General features: G+C 39.2%; 1 protein-coding gene across 1 annotated transcript in view; it reads left to right on the forward strand.

Annotated features, from left to right (window-relative positions):
- The window catches only part of LOC114645957 (UPF0606 protein KIAA1549L-like), a 333503-nt gene that overhangs the window by 133802 nt on the left and 187334 nt on the right, over nucleotides 1-12367 (forward strand). The gene's annotated exons all lie outside the window — the stretch shown is intronic.

Raw genomic sequence — 12367 nt, forward strand, 5'->3', positions numbered from 1 at the left:
GCTATTTATATCGATTTGCATATTCAAAGAGGCATAATTCTGGGAGGAGTTGGGGAGGGACAGAAGGCGCGTGCACGTGCGTTACTTTTCACGCTGATCGGGATTTATGTAGTGGAAGAACGTGAAAGTTTGCGTACGCACAGATTCCTGCATCTGGATTTTTCTGTGCGTACACACATTCCCGCTTTTGTGCTTACGCCATGTTATAGTGTGAGTTCTACGCACGGCGTTATACACGAGGCCCCTGGTGAGGAAGATAGAACTTTTTGAGTGTTTCTTTTGGACTTTGTTTTTGTTTTGTGCAATGGGCTTTGGTGAACCGTTTTCTTTGTCTCTCTGTTTTTTTCACTTCTGTTTTGTTTTCTGATCCTGACGTTTTTTTCACCTGGTAGAATGCATTGTAAATATTTTACTCCACATAGGCAGCATTCCTCTTCCATATACACATTTGTTGTAAACGGCAATAAGAGGTTGGGTCACATTTGGTTGACAAACAAGGTGCAAGTGCATTACTGATCACAATGCTGCCATTAAGAACGGTACAATGATAAACATTAGAAACAATATTAAAAGAAAGTACAATCACAATGTGTTTATGTAGGACTGCACAATCTGCGCCATGTTTGGCTGAGATGCTGAGCGCCGTTCCGTTGGCCCCTTTGCTGTATATTGTTTTGTTTGTTGATTCCAGTATATTTAAAGTAGATTTATGTGTGCTAATTTATGTAAATGTTCCATGGTCTTTCATTTTTCTGTGATTGTTTTATATGTGCAGGCATTCTAAGCCTCTCTTCTTAGAAGAGCTCAATATAACAATAAATTGCATGAAACAGAACTGTAGCACAGTGCCACTTTACCTCATTTCTGCTTCAGTCAGGCCTCAAGATCACCTGGATGCCCTCGTCTGTAGCGTTGTCAGTCTTTGTGCTGGCAGCACTCTTTCTTTAATATTTTTTTTCACTTTCTTCTATTTTTTATTTTCCTCAGGGTGACTTTTGCTGACCACGACCTGTATCATTTTGTCATTTCTGCTTGTGTGAGGACAAAACTGCAACCTGCCATATTGACAGAAACTTAATTCTGTTTGGCAGGTATGGAAGGACAGGCAGTCACCAAGAGTTTATAGGTCATTATTGTCATGGGCATCTGGCCATTTAACTCTATGAATGGTGGACTCAGGAATGCGGGAGTGCCTGGGGTAGCCCAAGATTTTAAGAGGACATTCATCATTCATCAGAGGTGGCCCTTGTCCACTCTCCACCAGTGGCCCCTTGGGTTTGGTTTTCACAAATGAGCTGAGGCAAAAGCAAAACTTGCAAGGGGAGATTTGTAATTGTGGCGCATCGTTTTGGACATTTAGGAAGTGGCCCACATTTTTACGTTAGACAGCCGACCCTGTGTAGTAGACAAGCCCAGGTAGGCAGATACTGCAGAGTTTCCTTCTTATTATTTATTTGTTATTTTGTCTTCTCCCATTAATTAGCCCTCCATCGTGCACTTTTCTATAACAAATCATTTTTTTAGTCAAGACTCAGATGTTAAAACTCCTTGCTACAAGCTAGAGTGGCACTCATCGCTGTTTTAATTGAATTAGAGAGTCTACTCTCCACTTAACAAAAGTCCAATTTGGACACAGTTATTAAAGGAAATTATTAATGAAAAAAATAATGAAAACTACAACCTTAAAATCAGCCTCCTGTTATTTTTTTTTCTTGAAACATCTAATTAAGATAGCAAGTAACCAGAGTTGTTAGTTCATTACAATGCTTTCTTTTTAAACACTCTACATACAGGACTGCCTCTTCTGCTTGCCTACTCTCTGTACATCTCATTCCTATAAAGATCGGCATTGGCCTAAAGCCAGAACTGTTTTGACAAGGTCAATGGCTGCCGTGCAAGATGTTATAGATATGTCTCCCAGTGGAGTTTTTGACGTAGTACTCGGCTCAGTCAACCAAATAAAAGCTGAGCTTGAGAAAACAGATCGGCAGTCTGAGAGTTATAGCATATGCGCCTAGGAGCTCTTTGTATTAATTAAGTGCACATAAAATGGCAAGTATGTGAACTGTAATTTCTTCTGGCTTTCACTTTAGAACGTTAGGAATTTCTGCAATGGTCTGAGTCACTGAGGACTTTTAGGTTATAATAATGTAGGAACATTCATAGAAACAGATAGAAATAAATGTGTCAGGAACCTTATATTATGGACAGGTCTTATCAATAGCCAACTAGACTGATGGATCAGTTTCTCAGGTTCAGAGTCCTGAGAGTTTAAAAGTTTGTTTAAAGTTTAAGTTTATTGTCAAGTGTACAGAGTTCAGTTAAATTCTTACTTGAATGTCTAATCAACAGTTCTGGACAAGATTATGTCTTCTAGCAATGCCAGTTCGAAGTTTTATTCCATATAATCCATTTACCTCTCATAAACCAAATATTCAGTCCCTTCACTCAGTACTTTGTTCTAGCACCTAGGCAAGCGATTCTAGCCTAGTGTCTTTCTTGGGTTTGACACAACAAGATTTGCACACCAAGATTTGTGGATTTTCCACCATTCTTCTCTTAAGATGCTTTCAAGCTCTGTCTCGTTTTATGAACACCATCAGTGGACAGCTCTTTTCAGGTCTTTCCAGAGGGTCAAGTCTGGGCTCTGACTTGTCCAATCAAAAACATTTACACAGTTCACCCTAAGCCACTTCTGGGTTTGTCTTTGTTTCATGCTTAGGGTCATTCTCCTATTAGATTGAAAACCTTCGGCCCAGTGTGGCTTTACCGTTAGAATGGTATTGCACAGGTGATAAGTGGGGCCTGATTTCCTCCCAATGTGATGCTTAGAATTGACACTAAACAGTTCAATTTTGGTTTCACCAGTCCAGAGAATCTTATTTAGTCTGTATATTCTTTATGTGCCTTTTTACTAATTCACAGGAGTCTTTCGTGTATCATCTGGTCACTCTGCCATTAAGCCCAGTTTAGCAGAGTATTGCAGTGTTGGTTATCCTACTGAAAGTTACTCCCATCTCCATTCAGCTTCTTTGGTGCTCAACCACAAAGACCACTGGGTTCTTGGCCACCTCTCTTTCCATGGCTGTCCTCCTCTGATTGCTCAGTTTGTCCTCAGAAGAGTCTTGGTTGTTCCAGACATACATGAAGCTCTTGGGAACCTTCAATACTGCAAAAATTGTTTTTGTAGCCTTCCCCAGATCTGTTCCTTAACACAGTCTCTAAGCTCTGCAGACAAGCCCTTCAACATTAAGACTTCGTTTTTGCTCTGATACACATCGTCAACTGTGGGATCTACTGTAAAAAGATACGTGCCTTTTCTAATCACATCCAAATCAATTGAATTGATCAAAGCTGTAGACACATCTCAGTGATGATCAGTAGGATCAAGTGTCATAGCAAAGGGTCTCAATACTGGTGTCAATATGATGTGATATGAGTTCATTTTTTTATTTTTAAAAGATTTGCAAAAATCTCAAAAAATCCTGTTTTCACGTTGTCATTCTAGGGTATTGAGTGTTGCTTGATGAAGGAAAAAATGAAATTTAAATAATTTTAGCATAAGTCTGCAACATAACAAAATGTGAAAGAAGTGATGAGGCCTGAATTCTTTCTGAAAGCACCATATGTAAAACTATGTAGAAAAGCACAAATATAAAAAGGGTTTTTAGCTGCATAGTTAATAATAATAAATTTATATAGCACCTTTCTTAACTAAAAGGAACATCAAAATGACAGAGTTTGGTGTTCCAGTAACATCAGAAGGGGCCTTCATTTTTAGGGGAAATGGCGGCTGCAGCATCACACAATGGTAGAAGTGCCAATGACAACTGTACATCGTTGCCACATCCAAAAGACATGACTTGCAGTCATCTTGGATCACAAGGAACAACGAATGATCACCAGACTAACAAAACTATAAGAACTAAGTGTAAAAATGTGTAATGTGCATCTGACAGTTTACACTCCAACAGTCTGTTGATCACTTGTTAAGAGTTTAAAAAGTGGTCTTAGTAGTTAAAATAAAAATAAATATGAGAATCAGTAAATAATTCTACTGTACATGAGTATAAAAAGCAGTTCCAACTCTGGTAGCATTAACAAATACCAGTCCCCCAAGTGCATATATCTTGTTAAGGAAACATTCACTTTAGATACCTGAGGCATATGCAAGACAATGAAATCCAAATAAAAAACTTTTTATGGGGAAATCATCATTAGTAAACGACTAAATAGAGAGATCTGGTCAAATATTTGCTTGTAACTTAATTTTTTCTAGGGTAATCTACATTAGATAGACTCATAATCTGTACAACAACCTCAGAAAAAGGAGAGAAGAACCTTTAGTGACAGGTTGAAGGATGAAATGGCCTGTCACGATGTAGGGGACATAATTTGTCTAATTTTTAAAAATGGTGACTTGGCTAAAAGAAAGAAAGAAAGAAAGAAAGAAAGAAAGAAAGAAAGAAACTACAGTATATCATCAGATCACTACTTACATGACAAAGAAGATCTTGGAAAATGCAGTTACCACTTACTAGGACCTCTGTGAGAAAAAAAAAAAGTGTTACCACCTTACAGAGAATCTGATGATTTTTCTGTTCCCTAAACCACACTTACGTTAAGAGAATTAATAATCGTGATCCAGGTAGAAGTTAGGCCTATGGAAGATTGCAATAAACATGACCACTAGTCAATGGTTTTATTTATCTACCAGTAACGGCGCACTGCACGATAATGTGCAGTGAATACACTTGACTTGAGCATTCCTAGTTTTCATCCTCTTTCTCTGTGCATTTAGCATTTGTTTGCTCAGAGGTTGATATGCTTGCTGCTTCCTGAGCAGATCTTCTTTTCTCCACCCTAGCGGCCCGCTGCTTCTCTTCTTTTGTCTGCATGTTTTCACGTTAAAACCGATTAAGTCAGTGTTTGTGTTGCAATTACTTAGTACGTTTTCTTTAATTTTTCACTTAAGCTGGCACTTAAGTCTTCAATCTGCCCCAAGAATGATTTAAGATATGAAGAGGTAGGGGAAGTGACGGCGAAAGTGGTAGGGATGAGAATGCACCGCATATGCACCGCATGGTCGCACTGCTGGCCGCTGCCGAGAGTTGATTCTACAATAAAATAAAATAAAAATAAACAGAGGAATATCCTTGGAGGTCAATCATCACCCCGAAAGCGGATAGTAGACGTCATGTAGTATACGTGTACCAAATTTCAGGTCAATAGTTCAAATGGTTTGTGAGCTACAGGTGATTTAAAACCATAGACAGACAAATGAACAGCCACGGTAACAACAACAACAATAGCATTTATTTATATAGCACATTTTCATACAAATAATGTAGCTCAAAATGCTTTACATGATGAAGAAAAGAGAAAAAAGTCAAAGTAAGAATTAAAATAAGAGAACACTAATTAACATAGAATAAGAGTAAGGTCCAATGGCCAGGGAGGACAGAAAAAACAAAAAAAAAACTCCAGACGGCAGGTGTTCCAGACCATGAGACCATCCAGCCCCCTCTGGGCATTCTATCTAACATAAATGAACAGTCCTCTTTGTATTTAGGGTTCTCATGGAAGGACTTGATGATGATGGTCATGTAGACTTCTGGCTTTTAATCCATCAATGTAGGAACATCATGGTGCTTTGATTAGGTGGTGGTGATGCAGGTTGCCACCACAGAAAACCGGGAAAAGAAACAGAAGAGAGAGTAGGAGTTAGTATGGATTTTAGAGCCAGCATGAATAGTTATGCTAATTAATTGAATATACAGAGCATCACATAACATATATACAGAGCATACCAGCAGAAGGCCGCCTCACCACTTCTTTTAAGTTTAGCTCTTGGAATTCTAAGGAGACACTCATTTGAGGATCTAAAATTACGGTTTGGAATATAAGGTGTCAGACATTCCGATATATAAGATGGAGCGAGATTAGTTAAGGCTTTGTAAACAATAAGCAGTATTTTAAAGTCGATTCTGAATGACACAGGTAACCAGTGTAGTGACATCAAAACTGGAGAAATGTGTTTGGATTTTCTTTTCCTAGTTAGGATTCTAGCAGCTGCATTCTGCACTAGTTGCAAACGATTAATGTCTTTTTTTGGGTAGTCCTGAGAGGAGTGCGTTACAGTAATCTAGTCGACTGAAAACAAAAGCGTGAACTAATTTCTCAGCATCTTTCAATGATATAAGAGGTCTAACTTTTGGTATGTTTCTTAAGTGAAAAAATGCTGTCCTAGTGATCTGATTAATATCCATCCATTATCCAACCCGCTGAATCCGAACACAGGGTCACGGGGGTCTGCTGGAGCCAATCCCAGCCAACACAGGGCACAAGGCAGGGAACCAATCCTGGGCAGGATGCCAACCCACCGCAGGACACACACAAACACACCCACACACCAAGCACACACTAGGGCCAATTTAGAATCGCCAATCCACCTAACCTGCATGTCTTTGGACTGTGGGAGGAAACCGGAGCGCCCGGAGGAAACCCACGCAGACACGGGGAGAACATGCAAACTCCACGCAGGGAGGACCCGGGAAGCGAACCCGGGTCTCCTAACTGCGAGGCAGCAGCACTACCACTGCGCCACCGTGCCGCCTTCTGATTAATATGCGATTTAAAATTTAGGTTACAGTCAACAGTTACCCCTTAATTCTTTACCTCCGTCTTGACTTTTAATCCTAATGCGTCAAGTTTGTTTCTAATAACCTCATTATATCCATTATTGCCAATCACTAAAATTTCTGTATTCTCTTTATTTAGCTTGAGAAAATTACTATTCATCCATTTAGAAACACAAGTAAGACATTGTGTTAAGAAACAACAGAGTCGAGGTCATCAGGTGCTATTGATAAGTACAGTTGTGTGTCATCAGCATAGCTGTGGTAGCTCACATTATGCCCAGAGATAATCTGACGGAAGCATGTAAATCGAAAAGAGCAGCGGACGCAGGACAGAGCCTTGTGGAACACCATATAGAATATCATGTGTCTTTGAGTTGTAATTACCACAACTAATAAAGAATTTTCTACCTGCCAGGTAGGATTCAAACCAGTTTAAGACACTGCCAGAGAGGCCCACCCATTGACTAAGGCGATTTCTAAGAATATCGTGATCAATGGTATCAAATGCGGCACTCAGATCTAAGAGGATGAGAACTGATAAACAGCCTCTGCCTGCAATTACCCGCAAGTCATTGACTACTTTAACGAGTGCAGTTTCTGTGCTGTGATTTGTTCTGAAACCCGACTGAAACTTATCAAGAATAGCATGTTTATTGATGTGGTCATTTAGCTGCATAATGAGTGCCTTCTCTAAAATTTTACTTAAGAAAGGCAGGTTAGAAAGCAGAGGAGTCGAGATTATTTTTCTTGAGTATTATGGTAGCATATTATAGAAGAAGAATTTGAGCACTCCAGTTCATGATAATTTTATTTTTTGGAAAAATACAATGGGTGTCCTTGAAAATTAAATAAGATGAGATTTAAAAATCAACTGACCTCTATCCATCTTGTTCAATCCCGTATTTAATTCAAGGGTCAGTCAGTCAGTCATTATCCAACCCGCTATATCCTAACACAGGATCACGGGGGTCTGCTGGAGCCATTCCCAGCCAACACATGGCGCAAGGCAGGATCAAACCCCGGGTAGGGCGCCAGCCCACCGCAGGACACACATCCACACACCAAGCACACACACCAAGCACACACTAGGGACAATTTAGGATTTCCAATGCACCTAACCTGCATGTCTTTGAACTGTGGGAGGAAACCGGAGCTCCCGGAGGAAACCCACGCATACATGGGGAGAACAGGTAAACTCCACAAAGGGAGGACCCGGGAAGCGAACCCAGGTCTCCTTACTGTGAGGCAGCAGTGCTACCAGTGCATAATTCAAGGGTATTTTCCAAATTAGACTTCTGCAGTGTATACAACTTGATGAGGATTTGCTATAGAGATCAATGGATGACAGCCTCCTCCAGTCCTCCAATCAGTGTAAGCTTTCTTCCCAGAAAGAAAAGGGGTGATCATGTTTCTAAAACCTGTCCTCCCTGTGGTGGCTAATATATTCCACATCTCCTTGTCTACAATATGTGGCACTCATACAACTAAATCCACACTTCTGACATCACAGATAGAGTATGAAAGCATGCTTCGTATTCAAGAATGTCACTTCTAAACCATGTCAGAAGTAGCAGCTTCTCATTACAGCAGAGCACTCTTGTGCAGTCAGTTACAAACAGATCGATGATCGCCTCCAACCCACCCTGACACAAATTGCACTTTCACATTAATAGCATTTTTCAAATCTCGGGTAGGGGTTAAAGTGAAACAGCTGTTACCATCATAAAGCACGGCTGTTCTTATCAGTGAAACATACCTTCCTAAAAACACTGAAGTTACAATTCCTCTTTTTAAACTGTTCACTTAATATATATGCTTATTGTCAGAAAGCCACTTCTTTCTTTTAATCATCAAATTCAATCTCATCATCTAAAGACATTAAATGAACATATCATCACAAAATGCCAGACATTATAAATACATAGCAACAAAGTGAAACAGTAAAAAAGAACATTATTTGTTCAGTCCCTGAACAATTCATTTCTCTTAATTTCTGAGCACAGTTTTAATTTTCCTTACACTAATATATAGTCTTCCACAGCACAGGCCAGAAATGATTGACAGAAGGTTTCATCTTGAGGCCCTTTCATTTTCCTTGTGCCTTTTCTGTTTTAATTTCATCTGAAATCACAATTGGGTAGCTAGGTAGCGTTTTGCGAACTGGTAATTCAAACATGGCTGCGGCACAGAATATTCCTACTGGAGCAGTGAGGCATTCATCTACAGTATTTGCTGTCAGGAAGAGTTAGAGGTCTCATTGAAGATTATTGCAGCAAAGATTTGCAATGTGGAGTATCGTTTTGAAAGTGCAAACGAATGAAATGTTCATCCACTCCTTTAGTTTGCAGCGATTGAGGAGTATTTTTCTTGTGATGTAATACTAAATGCACAGCAAATTGTGAAAAATATTAAGCTCTCTCTTTTAGTCTGATGAGGAACAACATGCCTTCTACAATATGGAAGAGCGCAATGCTGCTGATTACCCGACCCTGAAGAGATGGTACTGTTAGCATTGACATCCCCTCTTGTCCTGGCAGGTTATTGCATACCTTATCCAAGCTTGGAAAGGTGACTCTCAAACACCAATGTGTGACAATATATACAGTATATGTGGGCGGAGTGGTGGCTCTGAGGCTAGAGATCTGCACTGGCAATTGGAAGGTTGTGAGTTCAAATGCCATAAATGGCAGAAGTGACTCTACTCCATTAGGACACCTAACCTGCTATTGCTCTGTCCTGGCTATGACGTTAATCTGCATCCAGCTCTGCAAGCAGGTCTTCCAATTTACAGGGAAAATGTTGGGGGGTTGGTGACAGGATTGGCACTCCAGCCACTATAAAAAAAAAAAGCCTCACACTGTTTCAATGAGGTGCTGAGGTGTCACCCGCTGCACTCGGGTCACAATCCAGGTAGCTTGTCGTGTGGTGGGTGCACCAATGCACTATCTGCGCATGCTCCCAACTTCACATATATATATATTGTAAGAAGAATGACCCTTAGACAAGCGAAGGTTTGGGGCAGCCATTTGTATAATTGTTCCCGGCTGCAAAATAGTTGCAAAAACATCGACATGTTCACACAATCAAGTCCAAAACAGAACTGCCTTATTATCCACAAGATGGCAGCTTTAAAGGCCAATAGGGGAAGTGATGTCATCCAGACCGGAACCGGAAGTGATGTTGTTGGCTGCCCCAGAGCCGGGTGGGATTTCCCTAGAATGGTCTGCAAAAGATCGAGAAGGTGAATTAGTGCACTTTGCCACCCCCTGGTCTGGCGTGGAATTACATGTGCTCAAGCCCTTTAGTTGTCTCCTAAACACACGTATGTGACAATATATATTTCTACTCTATATACAGTATATAAAATCCTAAGCCTGAAAGTGCAACGGTTTTGTGCAATAATTTTATGTGACATTATTTCACGTTTTTTGTCATGCTTTAAATAGGGTTTATTTGAAAACCTACATATATATGTTTTGTATCATTCTTTTCAGAATTTATCAAACTTTAATGTGATATTATTAGATTTTCAGATTCTTATTCTGTTTTTAAATTATAAACTAAAAAATATCAAGAACTCACGTCCCATGAGACAAGACTTTGTGCCAAGAGCTTTAACCACACCCAGGGCTGGAAATAAAAGACAAAGAGTAGGAAAGCTGCTGTACAGGCTTTTAAATGTTCAAAGCGCCGTACAAGATGCAGATCATATGGCATGGCAGCAGCAGCAGCTGATTGAGCAAAGAGGAGGTAAACAAAAACTGTATTTGATTCCCATTGTATCACCGTTTAAGATGGGGTTTCAGAGGAGCAACCATGTCTCCTTGGGGTGCGTTCAGCCCCCCTCTTCACAACACGAGCGGCAAAGATGTGAAATGGCTGGTTGTTGGTGAGCGTAGAGAGCAGGGGGTAAACCCCTAGTATATACAGTACTGTATATATAGTGTGTGTATATATATATATATATATATATATATATAAACTTCATAGTTTCTTCTGACCTTGGAAGATACTTTTGGAAGAACTAGTGACATACAAGTACCCACAGTCCTAAATAAAAATCCAAGTAAAAACCAAATTAAAGATAAGGAGCTGTTGATACTTTTAAAGTTTTTATCATAAGGTGGAATATTTCTATTGTGGAAACACAATCTTTTGTTTTCAATATGAAAAAAATACAGGTTGGCATTGTTCACATCAGTGAAGTAACTCTTCCAGTTACTTTAGTAATGGTATTTCTAGTGATATTTGCAAGAGAGACAGACATATCTCTGCTCTTCTTTTTCTTTCTTCCTATTATGGTGTTCTTTATCACTTGCGGTGATCAGTAAGCACAATACTTAAACTTGATTATGAATTCGAAGTATGATGTCCTGGGTCTGGTGGGACTATCTATAGATAGGCTGAATGTCCTTTAATTAAAATAAACCACATTGCTGCAACCTAATATTTCTTTAATTTCTAAAACATATTAGGCTATGTTCAGGATTACTTATTGCTTGTCTGTATGCTTCACTGCCTTGTCTACTTATTTTTTTTCAGTCTCTGTCACCTAACTGCCTTCTGTGATGTGTTTCACGCTCAGCAGATGTCTCTGGTCTTCATTATCTTTCTTCCTATTGCAGTGGTCTTAGTCACGTAATCGGGGTCTGTGATTTGCTTGATTCTCAGCAGATATCAGTGCTTTTCTTTTTCTTTCTGCCATGTCCCTTTGTTGGTCACTTTGCCGAGGCTGCTGCTGCCTAAAATTTTTTTGAATTTCCACAACAGATCATAAGCTTGTGAACTAAGACCAAGATAAGGCCCAGTAGTTTGCAATGACAGATAGACAGACAGACCTTAGCATTTTAGACAAGTAGAGATATTATTATTATTATTTAATAATAATAAGAATATGGATGGAATTACTCTTTATAGAAACTACAGGGAAACTGAAAAAAAAATGTTGGGGTCCTATCGTGACTTTCAAATGAATAGTTGATTTTTGACTTGGGTTTGCCAAAACACAGGAGTGAAGGCAGCATAAAGTTCTTGCTTTCTTAGGTATTGGCAGGTTAAAGAGATCAAGGTAAGCAGCAGAATCCCATTAATTTTCAAGGAGCTTAACTTGGCAGATGGCAGTCATTTTAACCACATGCAGCAGACATAAGGAAAATACAAACAACAACAAGCAAGTGCTGCTTGACATGGTAAAGATAAAGTCAGATTTTATATAACTTCAAGGAAACGTTAGAGATGAGATATTTGTTATTGTTTGTTATTGCCTTTGTTTTTGTTAATTTTTTCATTCATGGCCTTTTTATGACTCAAATGCATCTGTGTTACTTGAATACATTGTGAAAGAATACATTTCTCTTGAAAATAATAGTAACAGAAAAAAGAAACACTACTGCTGGTGATTTCTAGTAAATTTTCTTTTAGAAAAAACAAAAGCACCTTTGATGTTAGTGATCACCAACATTTTTCTTCAGATTTAAAGATCATTGTGCCATTACCTGGACTTTACCTTGCAAGTGTGAATGAGCATATGGTATTCAATTCCAAAGATGAATATGTGAAAGATGTCAGAACTTTACAGTACATGAACATATTTTCCCTGTGCTAGCTTGGCACAGTACACACTCAATCAATCTTCTCTGTGCTCACTTCACATTTTTGGCAGCACTTTCTTAAGGCTGAGCCATAAAACTCAGGATTAATCAGCCATATTTGAGTAACGATACTAT

The sequence above is a fragment of the Erpetoichthys calabaricus genome, chromosome 2 (genome assembly GCF_900747795.2).
Source record: "Erpetoichthys calabaricus chromosome 2, fErpCal1.3, whole genome shotgun sequence".
Classification (NCBI taxonomy): Eukaryota; Metazoa; Chordata; class Cladistia; order Polypteriformes; family Polypteridae; genus Erpetoichthys; species Erpetoichthys calabaricus.